The sequence below is a fragment of the Macaca thibetana genome, chromosome X (assembly GCF_024542745.1).
Source record: "Macaca thibetana thibetana isolate TM-01 chromosome X, ASM2454274v1, whole genome shotgun sequence".
Classification (NCBI taxonomy): Eukaryota; Metazoa; Chordata; class Mammalia; order Primates; family Cercopithecidae; genus Macaca; species Macaca thibetana.
Genome location: NC_065598.1, coordinates 119,259,007 through 119,280,873, shown reverse-complemented (window position 1 = coordinate 119,280,873; position 21,867 = coordinate 119,259,007). Strand labels below are relative to the sequence as shown.

Sequence of the window (21,867 nt, the reverse complement as noted above, 5' to 3'; positions counted from 1 at the left end):
TTTATTATCTTTTTTTTTTTTTTTGCTCTTTTTTTTTTTATTTCTCTATAATTGGCATTGCTGGGCAGCACATCCATCCAGATACGCTGGTGTGGGCTATGATGTTCTTCACAGGCCCAGGCCCAAGTGGTTTGCTGCTAGTGCACCCACCCTGAAACAGCTTCAAGAAAACCCTGTTAAACAAACATCTAGACTTTTTTGTGGGGTTAGTGAGGCTCTGGGTAGAAGTGAGCCCAGCAGTCATCATGAAGCTATTGCTGCCATGTTCCTAAATGTGGCCTGAATTCACTAGACTGCATTCAGATAAGCATACCATCCAAGCCAAAGAAGTGATCGGGCCTCTCTACTGCACCAGTCTTTATTCACTATTGTACCCAATGCTAATCTGACTACATCCAGTAGACTCATGAGGATGGTGATTAGTGCAGAAACCATGATAATGGGTCAATTACTAAACACCTACTCTGGATAGCAAAATGGCTGCTGTTTCACTTCTGCCTTTCAAATCTCACACAAGAATCCCTCTTGTGGCCCACATTAAGAGGAAACATATAAGGAAGACAGTTCCAGGAAATGTAGTTCAGCCTACCCAAGCTAACTCCACGGGGAAGACAGAAGTAGAGGCTGGAACCCAAGAAGAGCCTCATGGGTAGAACTAGGCCTAATAGAAAGAAATTACTGGGATGCCTTTCAAATAACTTGAGTTGTCTAATAATCATATTGATGGCATCATAGGCAGGAAGCTCTTCATCTCTGGAAGTATTAAAGCAAAAGTTTATGGACAAACTATGGAAGGTCTTATACCAGCTAGGAACCATACTTTGTTTTTAGAAAGCTACTTTAGTAACCCCAGGTAAAGGTGATGGGAGCTTGAACTAGGGCAGTAATGGTAGAGACAGTGAGGGGAGAATTGATCTGGAAGACATTGTGGAAGTTGATTTAAAGGACTTGGCAACTGATTTGAGGGAGGACTATGTATTAACTTCCTATGACTGCTATAATAAATTATCATAAACTTAGTGGGTTTAAACAATAGAAATATTTTTAAATTTCTATCTCTAAAAATAGAAATTCATTATCTTACTGCTCTAGAGGCCAGAAGTCCAAAATGAGTCTTATGGGGCTAAAATCAAGATGTCAGCAGGGCTAGTTCTGAAGGTTCCAGGGGGGAATCTATTCCTTGCCTCTTTGAGCTTTAGTAGCTACCAGCACTCCTTGGCCACATCACTCCAGTCTCTGCCCCCATAGTCACATTGTCTTCTCCTCTTCCGTGTCAAATGTCCTTACCTCTCCCTTATAAAGATGCTTGTCCTTATAAGGGACACTTGTCCACAGGCCTATCCAGAATAATCTTTCCATCTCAAGAGTCTTAATCACATCTGCAAAGTTCCTTTTGCCATATAAGGTAACATTCACAGGTTCCAGAGATTAGGTTGTGAATATCTTTTGGAAAGCCATTTCAGCCTTGTACGGACAGTAAAACTAAGGAAAGCAGTTATAACTCTAGGATCTCAAATATCAGTGGCTCAGACCATGACAGAATCATTAAACAAAGTAAGACTATCGACAAGAAGAAAAAATAGTTTGGTGAGAAGAGTTTAATTTGGGATATGCTACAAATGATATGAGGGATTGATGGGACAACCATATGGAGATGACCAAAAGAAACTCGTAATACTACAGTTTGAAGGTTTGGAAAAGTATCCAAGCTGAAGATAAAGATTTGAGAGCATCTGCAGAGATACTATAGAAGAAGAGTATAAACTCTTGAATAGTAGGGATTAGATTTGCCTATAGTTCTATTCTGGATACCTAGCGTAGCATCTGGCACATGGTAGGTGCTCAAAAAATAATTGTTGAATGAATGGATAAAGGTAAGATCCCAAAGGAAAACAGAGAGGAAGGGCAGGAATTTTTCTTCTTTGAAACAAGAGGTAATAGAAGACAGAAGAGGTGGCTATGCAAAATAATTTAGAAATGGACAGAATATATTGCAAGATCTCACTTTGGGCAATTTTGATATCATCGAAGTGGAAGATGAAGTCATCAGTGAGGAATGTTTTGAATCAACTGAGAATGGGATTCTCATTTGAGGAAAGTAAACCATAAAATGTCAGTACTGTAAAAGACCTTGAAGAATATCTACAGAGCCCTCATATTACAGATAGGGAAACTGAGGCTTAGAGAAAAGAAAACAATTGCTCAAGTCCCCAAGCCAAATAGAGTTTTGTTTATGTATACGACAAATATTTACTGACTGCTGGCTCTATGCCAGGCAGACCCTGGGCTACATGTTAGGGACATAGTGAAAAACAAGGTAGTCAGGGACCCTGTGCTCATGGAACTTTTAGTGTAGTGTGAAAGATATTAGAAATAAGCAGGGTGCTAAGTGCTATGGCGGGAAAAGCTTCAAGTGCTTAGGGGAGCATAGAGGAGGAAAAGTAAGAGTTAACAAGAAATGAATAGCAAGATTGGTCAGCTGAAATGCCAGCACAGCTGCGGGTAGACAGGGACTTGGCTGTTAACCCAGGCAGCAGTTTCATGACCTAAATGATATTTTTAATTCCAGGGAGAAGAAAAGAAGGCAACTCCCAGGGCCTGACCCTGGTTCTGACATTCCTTTGTACTTGGCTCTTGTCTTCATGTTCCTCAGCAAACCAGAGGCATAGGAGGAGGAGCGCTTCAGTAAGCTGAGTGATTTACTACAAATTTGAACAGACGAACAAATATGAGAAAAACTCAGAAGTTTTGTTCACTTTTCCAAGGGCACCCAGGATTAAAGAAGCTGCCAGAGCAGGAATTAGCAGAGCACTTCCTCAGGAAAGTGAGGCTTGGAATGAGATTTGAAGTCTACAACAGGCAAGATTATCAGAGAGAACAGCCCACTTTGTTTCACCAGTTTAATATGTCATTACATTTATGTTAAGGCCACTTGTGCTAGAAGCCAATAATAATCGAAGGCAATTGCATTTTAGGAAAGAACAAATGTGAAGTGTAAAAATATATATGCCACTTACCTAGCTTGAAGTAAAACAAATTTCCATTATTTTTCTAATTAAAATTATCCCTAGCCCTTCGCTTAGCTATCATTAGAATATGCTTCTTCCGTCTCTAGAGTACCCCCTCTCACAAGAGTTCTGTGAATCGCAGGGGTGCATACTCATTACAGAGGGTCACTACTGGCTTCTGTTGCCTTAAGGAGAAAAATCTGGAAGCCTACTCAGTCCACCTAGGAACTGTTTCCTTCAGCTGTTGTCACTGTTGCTACAACACAGTGTTGCTAGGAGTCCAGCAGTCCAGCCCCATTTCTGATGTTTTAGTGAGTGAGGCTTGTGTTGGCACAGTGGAAGGTTCTAGAGGTGGTAGGGGTAACCACAGGATGAATGGCAGACCACGACACCCACAGGCCTCAGCCCCAAAGCCCCCAAGCCTAGGTAGCAGCAAGCCTCCCTCTACCTCTAGACAAAGAAACCAGAACACACTAGAGTTCTTTCTCTTGAGGAGAAGACTAGACTATAGCTTCCCGAGGAAGAGAGTGGGGATGCCAGAGGGACTTTAAAGAGAGAGGTTGAGGGAGAGTGACTGCATGTGAGATGCCCCTCTTGCGAAGGCCTAAAATGGCAAGCCTTTCTCCCATCCCATTGTGTAGTTCTAGTGAAAGATTTAATAAAGCAGAGCTTCCCAACTGAGGGACCTTGAGACACTGGGGTGCTGCCAATGGATTATAAGTAGGGCAAGAATTATTGATTCCCTCAGGGTTTGGGGCAGTTAGGCAGAGCTTGAGGGAGCCAGAGCCTTCATGCCAGTCGCCACCAGCTGCTAGCAACTTAGCTGGGCGTTTTTGCAGAGGGCAGGTTCTGTAGAACAGAATCTAGAATTTTGCCCTCCCATCTCTACAACCAGCCAGCACTAAAGGAACTTCTGTTCCTCACTGTTTCACTGTTTCATGCTGAGTATACCCAAGGAAGTGATCAACCACCACATCATCTATTTGAGACTAGGGGAGGGAATGAGGAGAGAAAATGCCAGTAGGCCCAGCTCCGGGTACCAGCCCCAAATTCATATCTTCACATATGTCTGTCTGCTGTTGATATGCTGTCTTAGAGGCATCCTAGCTAGCCACATGGTGACTGCCCGTGTGTTCTGAAAATTACAGCATCATCATTATTTTGAAATACTGTGCTTGACAGTAAAAAATTTGGATTGGGTCTGGGCGCAGTGGCTCATGCCTATAACCCCAGCACTTTGGGAGGCTGAGACAGGTGGATCACTTAAGCTCATGAATTCAAGACCAGCCTGGGCAACATGGCAAAATCCCATCTGTACAAAACATATAAAAAATTAGCCGGGCATGGTGGTGTGCACCTGTATTCCCAGCTACTTGGAAAGCTGAAATGAGAGGATGGCTTGAGCCTGGGAGGTGGAGGTTGCAGTGAACTGAGATTGCACCACTGCACTATAGCCTGGGCAACAGAGGCAGACACTGTCTCCAAAAAAAAAAAAAAAAATTGGATTGAATTTGGAATCCATTTGTGTCATCACGAGATATTTCATCATAGTGCTTATCAGTAAAAGAAAAGGAAGAGCTGTTGGACTTTTAAAATATACTTCAACTATTGCCAGGACTGGTGGCACGTGACTGTAGTCTCAGCTACTTGTGGAGGCTGAGGCAAGAGGACCACTGAAGCCCAGGAGTTCAAATGCAGCATGAGCAAAAGGACAACAGAGCAAGACCCTGTCTCTAAAAAAATAAAATTTACAAAAAATTAAACTGTTTTTTATTTTTTTACTCTAGCCACCAGTTGTCTAAAAACTTCAACTGTTGTAAGTTTTGGAAAATTTGTTTTAAGTTGTTTTTATCACCTACTTATGGGAACAAAGTTTCTTGTCAATGGTGACAATAAAAGATTCAAAAAATCATCAGTGGGCTAGGTATGGTGGCTCATGCCTGTTATCCCAGCACTTTGGGAGGCTGAGGCAGAAGATTCACTTGAGGCCAGGAGTTTAAGACCATTCTGGGCAATAGAGGGAGACCCTGTCTCTACAAAAAATTTAAATTAAATTAAATTTTAAGAAATAAAAGCAAATAGTCATAATTAAAACCTTGATAGGGAACTATGTGAAATCATTTTGAGCACAATACTTGATAGAAAACGTTATATTGACAGAACTAAGCTCAGGTTTTTCATTAAACATTTTTGAAAATATTTTATTTAAAAATTTAACACAAATATTGAATATCTTTTAAAATATCTTGGGCCGGGTGCTGTGGCTTACACCTGTAATCCCAGCACTTTGGGAGGCCGAGACAGGTGGATCACTTGAAGTCAGGAGTTCGAGACCAGTCTGGCATACATAGTGAAACCCCGTCTCTACTAAAAACACAAAAATTAGCTGGGCATGGTGGTGGGCGCCTGCAATCCTAGCTGCTTGGGAGGCCAAGGCAGGAGAATTGCTTGAACCCGGAAGACGGAGGTTGCAGTGAGCCAAGATCACGTCATTGCACTCCAGCCTAGGTAACAAAAGCGAAACTCCGTCTCAAATAAATATCTTTTATTTATTTTAATTGTCATAATTACAGATACTTACTGTGGGGTAACTTACAGATACTTAAATCCCCATAAACCCACCATCAGTTAAACACAAGTCAAAAATGCATTTAATACACCTAAACAACCAAACATCATAACTTAGACCAGCTTACCTTTAACATGCCCAGAACACTTATATGAGCCTATCATTGGGCAAAATCATCTAACACAAAGGATATTTTATAATAAAGTGTTGAATATCTCATATAATTTATTAAATACTGTACTGAAAGTGAAAAACAGAATGGTCATATGGGCACCCAATTGGAGACTGTCTGTATATGATGCAAAAAAGGAATGGATGTTGTCAGTGAGTCCCATATAGACATCCACAAATCCCCTCCAGTTTACCCCCAAGTGCTGTAAAAATATCATTTTCCATTTGTGTCATGATATAAAAGAGCTGAGAAACACTGAGATAAGAATAACAATTTTAAAAAGAGTTGCTTAAACCACTTTATTACTCAGGACTCACTTCACTGTAAGTGGCAGAAGTCCAACCAGAACTAGCTTAAGCCAAATAAGCAGTGGGAGTGGGGGAGTACATTGATGGACTCAAGAACCAAAAATGTGTAAATGGCAAGGATGGTACTGGCCTCAGTGATGACTGGATGAAAGGACAGGAATACAACTACCTCACTCTCACTCACTATCTCTACATCTCCATTTCTCATTGCTGCTCTCAGAATATTTACTTTCCCACCTCCTCTGCCATCACATCTTCTTTCTTTCTTTTTCTGCCTTTGTGTGTGTGTGTGTGTGTGCACGTGCGCGTGCGTGTATGTGTGGTTTTTTGTTTGTTTGTTTTGAGACAGGGTCTCACTCTGTCAGTCAGGCTGGAGTGCAATGGTACAATCTTGGCTCACTGCAGTGCAGCCTCTACCTCCTGGGCTCAAGCAATCCTCCCACGTCAACCTCCTGAGTAGCTGGGACTACAGGCATGCACCACCACGCCAGGCTAATTTTTGTTTTCCAAAATCGGCATGTAGTTTAGTGTGCCTTTGATCTGAAAGAGAAAGGATTGGAAGGTTTCTGGAAGGGAATGCTATCAGCTTTCTGATTACCTTCCAGGACTCCAGATGTTATAGAACTGAGGGGGCACCAGTCCTTCCCAAGTAAATTATTAACTAGAGCCATCAAATAGCCTTGGAAATCCATAGATTGACAGATGTATTCTCTAGCATAACAGGCTTTAACATCCCTGACTTCTCTTCCGTATGTGTGTTAGTCCGTTTTTCATTGCCACAAAGAAATGCCTGAGTCTGGCTAATTTATAAAGAAAAGAGGTTTATTTGGCTCACAGTTTTGTAGGCTGTACAAGAAGCATGGCACCAACATCTGCTCTGCTTCTGGTGAGGCCTCAGGAAACTTACTGTGATGGCAGAAGGTGAAGGCAGAGCATGTGTGTCACATGGAGAGAGAAAGAAAGGAGAGAAGTACCAGGCTCCCTTAAACAACCAACTCTCTCATGAACTAACGGAGGAAGAATGCACTCATTACCAAAGGGAGGGCACCAAGCTATTCATGAGGGATCCACTCCCATGACTCAAAAACTTCCCACTAGGCCCCACCACTAACATTGGAGGTCATATTTCACCACGAGATTTGGAGGGACAAAACATCCAAACCACATCAGTATGGAAACAAGGAACACAAGTTGTGAGACAGAAAAGGATGGCTCATGTTGTACCAATGTGTATCAATCAGGATAAGCTAGGATCTGCCAGGGTAACAACCTTCAAATCTCAATGGCTTAAGACAATAAAAGTTTCTCATTTATGCTTCATGTCCATCATGAGTTGGCACAGGTCTCTACTCATCATGATCACTCATAGACCCAGCCTAATGGGAAGAAAAAGTTCCAGAAGGTCTCACATTGGTAATGAAATGCTCTGGCCTAGAAGTGACATATTATTACCACTCACAACTTACATGGCCCAACCCAATCCCAAAGAGACCAGAAAGTGAAATCCTACCATGAGCCCAAGGAGAACAAGAAAAACTTGGTGAATAGCACTAATGTCTACAACATTGATTTACAACTGTATATGTTGGAGAGTGGGTGAATGAAACTTACCAAAAAAAAATCATATGGATAGGTGATTTCTCAGTATTATTGTCCTTGATCTTAGAAAAATCCAGTATGAAAATGCAAATTATTAAATCAGATCAAGTATGGGTTACTTACTCACAGTGCATGAATTATTTAATTTATAAAATGATTCAGCTTAGGATCTTTTAAAAATTTTGAATTTCTTAAACATCTAAATATTTATTTACAGATCATTTACCAAAGAATTCTACAACCTTTGTGTTGAACCTTAGGTTAACTCTTAATACATATGACTTTGAGTTTTTACTGTATCTTGCCTATCTGTGTGTCTAGGCAAAACATATACATTAATCCATAGTTTCCCTAGGTCAAGGTGTAAAGGTCCCATGGTTACTCAAACCCAAGAAAAAGAAGACTAAAATGCACAGTATAATCAGTACTGTGACATCAATTCTGCAGAATAAGAAATTCAGCCTCAAGAACAGGACAAGAGTAGTCTCTTCTGTGACATGTAAAGCCCCAGTTTTTCTTTCAGAAGTGGCTGGTGGGGTTTTCCAACAAAACTCAATTGGCATGTTCACATGCTAAAATGAACAACAAAGGCCTGGGAAGCAACTTTTTTCTCACAGCAATAATCCAATAATAGTATATGGCAATGCCTTCACCCAAGGGTAAACCCCTTAAACCAAGGGCCAGAGCACACTTCTAGTCCTGTTATCTTTCCCAGTACGCCTCAAAATCATGGGCAACCAATGCATAGCCAAATTTTGCCACCTCTGATGAGGTGAGCTAAACAATGCATTCAGTCTCCCTGCCCACAAACTGTCCATTGGTCGCTGGGGCTGCTGCTTACCAAGTGTTAAGCACTGGGCCAATGAGCTTGGAGATCTTCAAAAGTGGTAGAAAACATGGCATCAGAACTCATGGAATTTATGGCCCACTTGAGAGGGAAAAATTTGATATTTTTTAAATTATAATTGCAAATATGAAAAAAAATAGGCCAGGCATGGTGGCTCATGCCTGTAATCCCAGCACTTTGGAAGGCCGAGGCAGGCAGATTCTCTGAGGTCAGGAGTTTGAGACCAGCCTGGCCAACATGGTGAAATCCTGTCTCTACTAAAAATACAAAAATTATCCAGGCCTGGTGGTGGGCATCTATAATCCCAGCTACTTAGGAGGCTAAGGCAGGAGAATCGCTTGAACCCAGGAGGCAGAGGTTGCAGTGAGGTGAGATTGTGCCACTGCACTCCAGCCTGGCCGACAAGAGAAAAAAAAAAAGAAAAATAAAGAAAAAGGAAGGAAGGAAGGAAGGAAGGAAGGAAGGAAGGAAGGAAGGAAGGAAGGAAGGAAAGAAGGGAGAGAGAGAGAGAAAGAAACAAAGAAAAGAAAGAAAGAAAAGAAAGAAAAAGAAAGAAAGAAAGAAAAGAAAGAAAGAAAGAGAAAGAAAGAAAGAAAAAGAAAGAGAGAGAGGAAGAAAGAAAGAGAAGAAAGAGAAAGGAAAGAAAGAAAGGAAGCCTTCAAGTATGCAGACAATACCACTAGCCCACTAGAAACAACTGCCCCTTCCTCCAACCCCTTAATTTGCTGCCTTGCCCTAAGTGTTGATGGAAAATAGTGCTGCATGCTTAGGACATATCAAAGAAGACGATAGGTGCAAGTTCATTCTCAGGAAAGACAGGTAAATTTACTGGAGGCCAAGGCACCAGGAGAATCCTGACACCAGAAGATACAGAATTTCTGACATTCAGTCATTCTTTTACTTAGTTTTTTGTTCTCAAATATTTTGCTAAGCCATGTCACAAATATTTTGCTAAGCCATGTGCTGGCCATTGGACAAGACATAGTCCCTTCTCATATGGAACTCACATTGCAGTGAGGGAGATAATAAATTATTAATTATGATATCACCAGGTCGTGCAGAAATACTGATGGCCATGGAAGCACAGAGGAGGGACCCCCAGCATGGTTGAGGAGGCAAACAGAGAGATTCTAGTGACATGTAAGCCCGCAGGACGAATAGGAGTTTGCCAGACAAACGAGGTGGAGAAAGACTCACAGGCAGAATGAACAGTATGTGCAAAAGCATGGAGGTAAACCACTCAATTCAAGAACCAGAAAAAGAATGCATAGCAGAATCGTAGAGTGCAAGAGGGCAATAGGGGACTAATGGGGAGTGAAGCTAGAGAAATAATCCAAAAACAGGTGTTGGGGAATCTTACAAACCGTGGAATCAGAATTTGGACTTTACCCTAATGGTGGTGGGAGTTGTAAGCAAGGGAGTGGCATGAACCAGTGTGCATTTTAGAGAGATGAGTCTAGTTGCATTGAGAAGAAAGGTGCCCAGTTAGAGGGTAGCATGTAGCCGAGCCTCAAACTCTTTCTTCCCATGTTACATCAAGCAAGTTTAAAACAACCATGTTTTTAAAATGGTACAGTTACCGGGTGGTAAAGCCTCCATCAGGCTGACTAGCTTAGTTGATGCATAGAGATACAGTCATGCTAGAAAGTCCCTCAGACCTACATTGGATATGAGAGACAAATAAATACTTCTTGTGTTAAGCCACTAAGATTTGGAGTTATTACTACACCATAACCTAGTGTATCCTCAACTAATTGTCCCTACAAACTTGTGGGGACAGGAAGAGGCAGATGGCCAGGTTTAAATAAATTATTCCTTCTTTTCCTCTGCCTGAGGAAGAGCTGTCTCTCACTCTCCATCCATTCCTCTTCCTGGTGCACTTTATGTTATACACAGACACTTTCACTCCATTTCCCATTCACATTCAATATACATATTTCCTGGTGGAAAGCAAATTGTTCTAAAAGGTGATGTTTTAAGACACTTTCTTGAGATATCTTACATTTCTGTAAGATCATAAAAAAAAATTTGCTGGACTATAAGTACCAATTTTCACATTTAAAAACCTATAGACAGTTTCTTCAAGCACTACTCTCTGCCTTCTTCATAAGAGATTCAGTGTCTCACTGATGTGTTAAAATATCTCAGCTTAAGGTTCTTAGCCAGTCAAAACCCAGATCAAAGTATGCTGAAGCTGAACAGTTGAGTTCATTGTACTAAAGGCCATCAACTAAAATGGTCACATTTCTGGCATGTCCTGATAGAATGGAAAAAGCATCATAGGAATAAAATATTGCCACAGAGGTGCCTGTTTTTATAAGCAAATATGTTGGCAAGATCTATTTATTAGCAAGTAGCTTTTATGAAAGGCAGCATTGTAGGCTATTAACTCTTGTTCCATCTAAACTATCCAAGGTGGGGAAGGGGAAAGATGGAGGAAAGAGGCAGTTGGAATCGGCTGTTTTGACGGAAAGTTAACAAGATGTCTAGGATGAATTGTGAGGTCTGAAAATTGGGGGGGAAATATTGATGGATAAAAGTCGAGAAAGCTGTAATTTAAAAAGTACAAGCACCAACATTGGGAAGTAGAAATGTGAATTCATCTTTAGTTCCAGCTGCTGCTTTTATGGGATAGGGTTGGAGAGAACCCCTAAATGAGCCCTTCAGTTCCATACATGCAAAGAAAGTACCTGGCCTTTGTTTTTGTTTTGTTTTAGTTTTTGAATGTTCTTCAATCCTATCCTTCGTTCTTAATGGAAACCATGAAGCAACCTGAATGAAGATGTTTTTAGATTGATGAACCGAGTTTTGATTTGTAACATGAAGTGCTGCAAAAATAGCTGTGTGTAGTTGAACTAGAGTTACTTTATGTTTCTGCAGAACTTATTGCCCTGAGGAAGTGTCCTGTGCCTTATACCTACTGCTTATTCTTATGGAGATATGTCTTCTCCCATTTGAGTGATCACACACAGAAGATGAGGAATTAAGCCAAGAAGAGGGCATGGTGGCTCATGCTTGCAATCCCAGCACTTTAGGGGAGCCAAAGAGGGAGGATTGCTTGAAGCTAGGAGTTCAAGACTATCCTGAGCAACAAAGTGAGCCCCCATCTCTGTAAAAAAATTTAAAAATTAACTAAGAGCGGTGGCACACACCTGTAGTCTTAGCTACTTGGGAGGCTGAGGCGGGAGGATTGCTTGAGCTCTGGAATTTGAGGCTGCAATGAGCCATGGTCATGCAACTGCACTCCAGCCTAGATGACAGAGTGAGATCCTGTCTCTAGAAAATAAAAGTAAATAAATAAGCCAGAAGAAAAAGTAGGGATGGTCTCCACCTTAAACAGAAGAGACAGAAGAGCCTGAATTAAATGCTAGCTTTCAGTCGGACTCAGTGGCTCACGCCTGTAATCACAGCACTTTGGGAGGCCGAGTTGGTTGGATCACTTGAGGTCAGGAGTTCGAGACCAACCTGGCCAAAAGGTGAAACCTCATCTCTACTAAAAATACAAAAATTAGCCAGGCGTGGTGGCAGGAACCTGTAATCTCGGCTACTTGGGAGGCTGAGGCAGGAGAATGGCTTGAACCCTGGAGGCAGAAGTTGCAGTGAGCCAAGATTATGCCACTGCACTCCAGCCTGGGCAACAGAACAAGACTCCATCTAAAAAAAAAAAAAAAAAGCATAAAAATTCTGACAAAATGGTAAGGAATTACTAGGCCAGAATTGAAGGTTTAATATTTACCAGTGAAGTGAATAAGAGCAAAAGAAACTTTTTCTCTGAGGGTTCTTGACAATCATAAATTTTTGAACTTTCACTTTGAATAATTCACAGAGCAAGTGGCATCAAGACAGAAGTCAAAACCTGGAGCCTCCACAAATAGTAGATCCTTCCCTCAATAAACTAGAACCCTACACCCTCAGGAAAAGGATGAACCAGAGTTGGGACAGTCCTCACATGGGATTAAAACCCAAGTCTATTTCTGTGGGTTGATCACAGAACCTCCAGCCTTGAACGAGGTTTAAGGGAATGCCATATTGCTGGTACCCCCAAGTACCTGAGAGAAACGAACACATATGTTTGGAGAAAGATACCTTTATCCTTGATCTCAAATTATTCTTACAAATAATTTTTAAATTCAGTGAGGAACACATGGTCAAAGACAACGAAGCATGGGCATGGCGGCACACATCTGTAGTCCTGGCTACTTAAGAGTCTGAGGTGGGAGGATCACTTGAGCCCAGGAAGTTGAGGCTGCAGTGAGCCATGATCATGTCACTGCACTCCAACCTGGGCAAGACAGCAACATCGTGTCTCAATACGAGATGACAAAGCACACAAGAAAACTAAACCCCAAGAGCAAGAACCAGTGGCTACAACCAGCACAAAAACAGACCGTCAAAAACTTCAGATAGTGACGACTATTCAGATAATACTAAGTTCAGATAATACAGACTATTAAATAACTGTAAGGTATGCTTACTATTTTTTTTTTTTTTTTTTTTTTTTTTGAGACGGAGTCTCGCTCTGTTGCCCAGGCTGGAGTGCAGTGGCGCTATCTCGGCTCACTGCAAGCTCCGCCTCCCGGGTTCACGCCATTCTCCTGCCTCAGCCTCCCGAGTAGCTGGGACTACAGGCGCCCACAACCGCGCCCGGCTAATTTTTTGTATTTTTAGTAGAGACGGGGTTTCACCGTGGTCTCGATCTCCTGACCTTGTGATCCGCCCGCCTCAGCCTCCCAAAGTGCTGGGAGCTTACCATTTTTAATGAAATGAAACATAAGCTAGATCAAATCTACAGAGAATAGGGAACCCTAAAAAGTGACACTGAAGACTTAAAAAGAAACCAAATAAAACTTATAGCAAAACAAATAACTGAAGTTTAAAACTCAACACTTACCAGTAGTCATATGGTACAACTGAAGGGCAAAAAATGAACTGGAAATTAAGTCAAAATAAATTATCTATTATGCTACACAGAGAGATAAAACAATAGAAAATTTAAAAAGAGAGACTGGTCAAGGTGGCTCACGCCTGTAATCCTAGCACTTTGGGAGGCTGAGGCGGGTGGATCACAGGAGGTTGGAAGTCCGAGACCAGCCTGGCCAACATGGAGAAACCCCATCTCTACTAAAAACACAAAATTAGCCAGGCATGGTGTCACAGGTGTGTCATTCCAGCTACTCAGCAGCTGAGGCAGGAGAATCACTTGAACCCAGGAGGCGGAGGTTGCAGTGAGCTGAGTTTGAGCCATTCAACAAGAGTGAAACTCCAGCCTGGGCAACAAGAGCAAAACTCCGTCTCAGAAAGAGAGAGAAAGAGAGAGAGAGAGAGAGAGAGAGAGAGAGAAGGAAGGAAGGAAGGAAGGAAGGAAGGAAGGAAGGAAGGAAGGAAGGAAGGAAGGAAGGAAGGAAGGAAGGAGAAAGAAAGAAAGAAAGAGAGAAAGAGAGAGAGAAAGGAAGGAAGGAAGGAAGGAAGGAAGGAAGGAAGGAAAGAGAAAGAAAGAAAGAAAAAGAAAATAAGAAAAGAGAAAGTGAGAAATAAGATAGAAGATGTTCTAACAGTCACTTCTCTTTGTTGACAAGAGTTTTATTCTATAAAGTCATTGTGAATAGTGGATTAGTGAATACTGAACCATTGTTCCTAGGAGAAATAAAAGGTTAAGTTCCTGTGAGCATCTGTTCACAATTATTTCATTAATTAATCAATATATAACTTTGTTTTATGTGTTTTTGTTTAAAGGCAGCTTACTTAACATACCCATGGCCAACAGCACTTTAACTCATGTTTGAATGAAGCTTATTTAACACACGGATTTTCACAGCCTTCTTGTACCAAGAAAGATGCTTGGGGGACATTTTAAACAGAGAAATCACCAACAAAAAGCAAAACATCCAAAAACCAAAATCAAAACACTAAACAGATAGCAAAAAGGACATGTGTGTACAATATGAGAGCTGAAGCAAGAAGGCAGAGCATCACCTTGTTTGACCTCAGCTGGGAACATCTACATCAGGTGACTCCAATTTTTTGCCACTCTGAGCATGTCCATGAAAATAAGATTAATTTGGGGATACAAATAGATTTTAGCAAGTAGGTGAATCTGCACATATGCAGTCCACAAATAATGAGGATTGATTACACTCAGAGTTCCAGAGAGACAAAGAAGAAAGAAAAATGAGAAAAAGGCAACATTCAGAAACATAATGACAGAATTTCTTAGAACCTGTGAAAGACACCAACTGACAGATTGAAGAAACCCAAAGCAGAATAAATGAAAAGAAACCCACTTCTTGATACATAATAGTGAAAGTACAGAAAGACAAAGAGAAAATCTTAAAAGCAACCAGAGAAGAAGACAGAAAATCATCAAGTAACAATGATAAGACTGACATGCAACTTCTTATCAGCAACAATGGAAGCCAGGAGAAAGTGAAATGTTGTGGGAAAAGAAAATAACTCCCAAGAGTGTTCAAAACCCAGTGAAGGCCAGGAAAGGGGGAGGGGAAAGGCGGAAAAAAGAAAAAGAAAAAAAAAAAAGAACTTTGGGAGACTGAGGTTGGTGGATCACTTGAGGCCAGGAGTTCAATATCAGCCTAGCCAACATGGTGAAAACCCATCTCTGCCGGGTGCAGTGTCTCACGCCTGTAATCTCAGCACTTTGAAAGGCTGAGACAAGTGGATCACAAGCTCAGGAGATCGAGACCACCCTGGCTAACACGATGAAACCCCGTCTCTACTAAAAATACAAAAAATTAGCTGGACGTGGTGGCGGGCACCTGTAGTCCCAGCTACTCAGGAGGCTGAGGCGGGAGGATGGTGTGAACCCGGGAGGTGGAGCTTGCAGTGAGCCAAGATCACGCCACTGCACTCCAGCCTGGGTGACAGAGCAAGACTCCGTCTCAAAAAAAAAAAAAAAAGAAAGAAAGCCCGTCTCTACTAAAAAACACTAAAATGAGGTCAGGTGCGTTGACTCACGCCTGTCATCCTAGCACTTTGGAAAGCCAAGGTGGGCAGATTGCCTGCGCTCAGGAGTTCAAGACCAGCCTGGGCAACATGACCAAACCCTGTCTCTACTAAAAATACAAAAAATAAGCCGGGCTTGGTGGCACACCTGTAATCCCAGCTACTTGGCAGGGTGAGGCATGAGAATCACTTGAGCCTGTAAGGCAGAGGTTGCAGTGAGCTGAGATTGAGCAACTGCACTCCAGCCTGGGCAACAGAGCGAGACTCCATCTCAAAATCAATCAATCAATCAATCTAACAGTGATTGTAAAAATGTCATTATACGAAATAGGAATTTCAGAAATGGTAAATATTATTGAAGCTACTAGTAAAATATGCTCTTTAAAGATATTGATCAACATATATCCTTTCTTAATGCCTCATTGTCAACATTATGAACAGGTAAGTTCTGTGATGTCTTGTTAAGATAGCCATAGATCTATGTGGTGTCAAATCTGAGCTCAAATATTTGTCAATACCGCTGGCAGCATTAAAATTGTGCTTTTCTGAAAACAAACCATAAAAAGAATGGAAGTGAGGCTGGGCACATTGGATCATGCTGTGATCCCAGTAGTTTGGGAGGCTGAGGCAGGAGGATCCCTTGAGGCCAGAAGTTCAAGACCAGCCTGGGCAATATAATGAGATCCCATCTCTACAAAAAATTTTTAAAATCAGCTGGGCATGTTTGTGCATGCCTGTAGTCCCAACTACTGAGGAGGCTGAGATGGGAAGATCACTTGAGTCCAGGAGTTCAAGGATGCAGTAAGCCATGATCATGCCACTGCACTGCAGCCTGGGAAACAGAGCAAAACCTTGTCTCAAAAAAATAAATAAAATAAAATAAAGAAAGAAAGAAACAAAAAAGAACGGAGATAAATAATGGGACAAACTTGCATCTCCTGATAAGATGCACAAAGGACATAACATTACCTATGTAGTAGTCTGCCAAGTATTTTTAATTTGGATTTAATCAAAATAAGACAATCAGACAAATATAAAATAACTAGCTTGGACTTTTGAAAAAGGCAATGTCATGAAAGACTGAAGAAAAAAAAAGTACAGTGGAACTGCTCTAGATTAAGGGAAATTAAATAAACACTGACAACTAAATGTATTTTATGATCCTGAGTTGGATCCTGGATTTTTTTGTTGTTGTTGTTGTTCTGAGATGGAGTCTCACTCTGTTGCCCAGACTGGAGCGCAGTGGTGCAATCTCAGCTGACTGCAACCTCCGCCTCCTGGGTTCAAGCGATTCTCCTACCTCAGCCTCCCAAGTAGCTGGGATTATAGGTCTGTGCCACCATGCCCAGCTAATTTTTGTATATTTAGTAGAGATAGGGTTTCACCATGTTGGTCATGCTGGTCTCAAACTCCTCTAAGTATAAAATCTTGTGGGATTTACCCACTAACAAAATTAAACAGATGTTACTATTCTGCCTTATTTGCTATACATGTTTATTCATATTTTAATGCTGTATTTGTAAGAAATGAAATGTTACATCTATATTCCTTCATCATCCCTTCCTTCTCTAAACTAACTACTATCCTAAAACTGGTGTGTATCTTTCCCATGCATGATTTGCACTTTTACTATAAATAAATGCACTCATCAACAATAAATAATTTTGTAATATCAGTTTTTTTTTTTTTTTTTTTTTTTTTTTTTTTTTTTTTTTTGAGACGGAGTCTCTCTCTGTCGCCCAGGCTGGAGTGCAGTGGCTGGATCTCAGCTCACTGTAAGCTCCGCCTCCCAGGTTTAGGCCATTCTCCTGCCTCAGCCTCCGGAACAGCTGGGACTACAGGCGCCTGCCACCTCGCCCAGCTAGTTTTTTTTGTTTGTTTGTTTGTTTGTTTGCATTTTTTAGTAGAGACGGAGTTTCACCGTGTTAGCCAGGATGGTCTCGATCTCCTGACCTCGTGATCCGCCCGTCTCAGCCTCCCAAAGTGCTGGGATTACAGGCTTGAGCCACCGCGCCCAGCCTATATCAGTATTTTAACTTATGGGAAATACCAGTGCTTACAGCAAGTTTTTAGCCTTAAATATTAGGATAAACCGTATAAAGTTGCCAATATTTGATCATTATTTACCTATACAAAAGAGGCCGGGCACAGTGGCTTACACTTGTAATCCCACCACTTTGGGAGGCTGAGGCGGGTGGACCACCTGAGGTCAGGAGTTTGAGACCAGCCTGACCAACACGGTGAAACCCCGTCTCTACCAAAAATAGAAAAATTAGCTGGGTGTGGTGGCGGGCAACTGTAATCCCAGCTACTTGGGAGGCTGAGGCAGGAGAATCGCTTGAACCCAGGAGGCGGAGGTTGCAGTGAGCCGAGATCGCGCTATTGCACTCCAGGCTGGGCAACAGAGCGAGACTCTGTCTCAAAAAGAAAAAAAAAAAGGACAGGGTATTGCTCCAGTGGCAGTCATTTTAGCAGCTCTTGAGTCCATCCAGGCCATCCGAGCTTTGGGAGCGCGTTGTTTGGCAAGAGGGCAGGAAGGGGCGAGGGGAGGGGTTCTCCTGCTGAACAGTGGCGGGTATGGGGGTCGGCGGCGGCGGGGGTGACAGCTTTACTCGGGTCCCCGCGCTAGTCTTGGTCCTGGTCCCAGTCCCGCACCGCCCACAGGCTCCGATGGCAGCGGCAGCGGCAGAGCTGAGGGCCCTGACTCAGGTTGCCATGACTACAGAAGCACATATAAATCTCACAAAGGGCTGTTTGAACTTTGAGGACATCGCCATTTACTTCTCACAGGAAGAGTGGGGACTTCCTGATGAGGCTCAGAGACTCCTATACCTTGAAGTGATGCTGGAGAACTTTGCACTTGTATTTTACCCAGGATTTTGTACAGAAATACTGGGTGTGGTGGAGCCTGCAGCAAGCTAGTTGGAATGTGCCTCTTGTAAAAGTAGCCTCACTGGGTTGTGGGCATGGTAAAGAGGATGAAGAGACACCTTCTGAGCAGAATGTTTCTGTGTCACAGTCTAAGGCAGGTTCATCCACACTGACGACTGAACCCTGTGAGATATGTGTTCCATTCCTGAAAGATATTTTGCCTCTGGCTAATCTCTCTGGGAAGGAACCATACTTGGTTGGAGCACGTGCAAACCAGTACCAGCACAGAAACATCACAGTGCAAAGAAATCCTTGAAGAGGAACATGGACAGAGCCTCGTATGTGAAGCGCTGCCTTCTCCGTCTGTCAGGGAAGTCCTTCCACAAATGCGAGGTTGGGAAGGACCTCCCAGTCATCTTGGGGCTTCTAGGTCCCTGGTCTTTCCTAAAACTGAGAAGCCCAATACGATCACCAAATGTGGAGAGGACACTCACAGTCAACAAAGTTATTACAAGTCAGGTCAGTGTGGGAAGCTTCCAGGCACAAACACTCCTGTTCACTGTCTAAGAGTCGACACTGGAAAAAGCCTTTATGAGTGTATCAAATGTGGGAAAGCCGGCCAGGCACAGTGGCTTACACCTGTAATCCCAACGCTTTGTGAGGCCAAGGTGGGCAGATCACCTGAGGTCAGGAGTTCGAGACCATCCTGGCCAACATGGTGAAACCCTGTCTCTACTAAAAATACAAAAAAAAAAAATTTGCCAGGTGTGGTGGTGTGCACCTATAGTCCCAGCTACTTGGGAGACTGAGGTAAGAGAATTGCTTGAACCCAGGAGGCAAAGGTTGTAGTGAGCTGAGATCACGCCACTGCACTCTAGCCTGGACAACAGAGTGAAAGTCTGTCTCAAAAACAAAACAAAACAAAAAACGGCAAATGTGGGGAAGCCTTCTGTGGCAAGTACTCATTTGTCTAGCACCAGAGAGTGCATACTGGGAAAAGACCCTCGGAATGCAATGAATGTGGAAAATTCTTTAGCCAAACCTCCCACCTGAATGACCATCGGAGATTCCGCACTAAAAAAAAGGCCTTATGAGTGCAGCAAATGTGGAAAATTATTTAGACAAAACTCCAGCCTTGTTGACCACCAGAAAATACACACTGGAGCAAGGCCTTATGAGGGTAGCCAATGTGGGAAATCCTTTAGCAAAAAAGCCACTTTTGTTAAACACTGAAGAGTTCACACTGGAGAAAGGCCTTATAAGTGTGATGAATGTGGAAATTCCTGTAGTCAAAGTGCCATTCTTAATCAACACCAAAGAATTCACACCAGAGCAAGCCTTAAGAGTGTGGCCAGCACGGGAAATCCTTTAGTCAGCAGAGAGTTCACACTGGAGAAAGGCCTCCATCCTTATTCAATACGAGAGAATTCACAATGGAGCAAGGCCTTATGAGTGTGGCCAGCGTGGAAAGTCCTTTAGCCAAAAGTCTGGCCTTATTCAACATCAGGTGGTTCACACTGGACAAAGGCCTTATGAGTGCAACCAATATTGGAATTCCTTTAGCCAGTGCTCCAGCCTCATTCATCACCAAAAATGTCATAACACGTGGAGGCCTCATGAATGCAGCAAACGTGGAAGAGCGTTTACCTTCAAGATCTATCATCATTTAGCTCCTGAAAGTCCACACTTCAGAAGAGCCTTAGACCTAGAGAGAATGTGCTGTCTCTGTAGTATTGTGGCAATGGAGAGCATTTATGAGGGAGCCACCTGCCTGAAGTTGAACCTTATGCTTCCAAGTTTCTCTGGTAGAAACCGTCTCCCCTCTACTACCTTGCACAGTAGGAATTGGTCACCCTGATGTTCTGAGGCAAGGCAGACATCTATGTGTTCTCTTCTTTGGAGGAAATCTCGAGCAGTCTGAGCCTTTAGAGGAAATTCATTCCCTTTTCTGACTGATCACAGCATACATCAGACCCAGTTTTGGTCAGGAGGGCCCAGCCTGGGTTCTGCTGGAGGTTTATGTGGAAGGCTTCCCTTCATGGAAATTCTTGGTCTCACACAACTCTTGGTCATTCTTCCAGCCTCCTAGTCACCACCTGGCAACTGACTGCCTCACATTGCTCCAGTTTATGCACTAACAAAGGCTATATATATACATTTTTTTGAGACAGGGTCTCCCTCTGTCGCCCAGGCTGGAGTGCAGTGGTGCGATCTCAGCTCACTGCAACCTCCACCTCCAGGGTTCAAACGATTCTCATGCCTCAGCCTCCTGAATAGCTGCGACTACAAGTATGCACTGCCACTAAAGGCCTTATATTTGAATCTACCTGTGATCTTGGGGTTTTGTTTACTATGTGCAGTGGGTGGCAAACAGACTTGAACTCTATATGAAGGAGTGGACAGCTTTTGTGGGCCTCTACAGAAAAAGTAAAATGACAGAGTAATTCTCATTCTGGTTTTGGTCATATTTGTTTTGCTACCTAAGGTCTCCTAGGAAACAATGCAAGGTTTCGGTTATTCTAATTTGTGGCCTGGATGCCTATACTTTCTGTGAGACTAGAAGTTATCCTGAGGAAAGGCCAGCTGTTATGACAAGCACCTGTGCTTCGGGGAATAGGACAAATTTGTTCCATTGTTCCCAGAGGATGTCATATGATGCCCAGGACTGTTGAGAAGTTTTTCACGAGATTCTATAAGGAGACATGCCCTGATATCAAACATTCCATAGGCTGATGTCACTCAGAAGATGATGGGAGTCAGGTGTGAACTATAATTGGTACAGAAATACTGGATATGGTGGAGACTGCAGCAAGCTGCTTGGAATGTACCCCTTATAAAAGTGCATTTACAAATCTTCCTATGACTGTGGCTTTGAGCAAGTGACAGGACCTAGAAATCTGTGTATCGCCAATAGCTGAGGTCATTGTCAGCAAAAATAATTAACTTTTTTTTTTATTCTTGTTGACTTTCTAGGTTGTTTACATCAAGTCTGTTGCTGTAGAAGCAGGAAAAGGATAAAGATAATAGAAGTCTGGCTGGGCCCAGTGGCTCACACCTGTAACCCCAGCACCTTGGGAGGCCAACGCAGGAAGATCACTTGAGGCCAGGAGTTTGAGACCAGCCTGGCCAACATGGTAAAACCCCATCTCTACTACAAAAATTAGCCAGGCGTGGCGTGGTGGTGAACATCAGTAATCCCAGTTACTCAGGAGGCTGAGGCACAAGAATCGCTTGAAACTGGGAGGCACAGGCTGCAATGAGTTGAGATCACACCACTGCACTCCAGATAATAGAAGTCCTACAGGATGGGGATGTAGGACTTGTGATTTCCACCAGTGTTGCTATTGTCTCAGACTACAACAGCCTACAGTGCTTGCCGATATTTCCTGCACTTATGGATGCAGGGTTGCCCTTCCTCCAGCCTGAAGGAAAAGAGAGTTCAGTCAACATGAGGTTGCCAAGCCTTCTGGTTTCTGAAAAGTGGGAGATCAGGCCAGGCGCAGTGGCTCACGCCTGTCATCTCAGCACTTTGGGAG

The 21,867-nt window shown here is 42.7% G+C and overlaps 1 pseudogene; it reads left to right on the top strand.

Moving 5' to 3' along the window:
* The first annotated feature begins 18,037 nt into the window (after window positions 1–18,037).
* On the top strand, window positions 18,038–20,189 carry LOC126945891 (zinc finger protein interacting with ribonucleoprotein K-like; annotated as a pseudogene).
* Window positions 20,190–21,867: the final 1,678 nt, after the last annotated feature.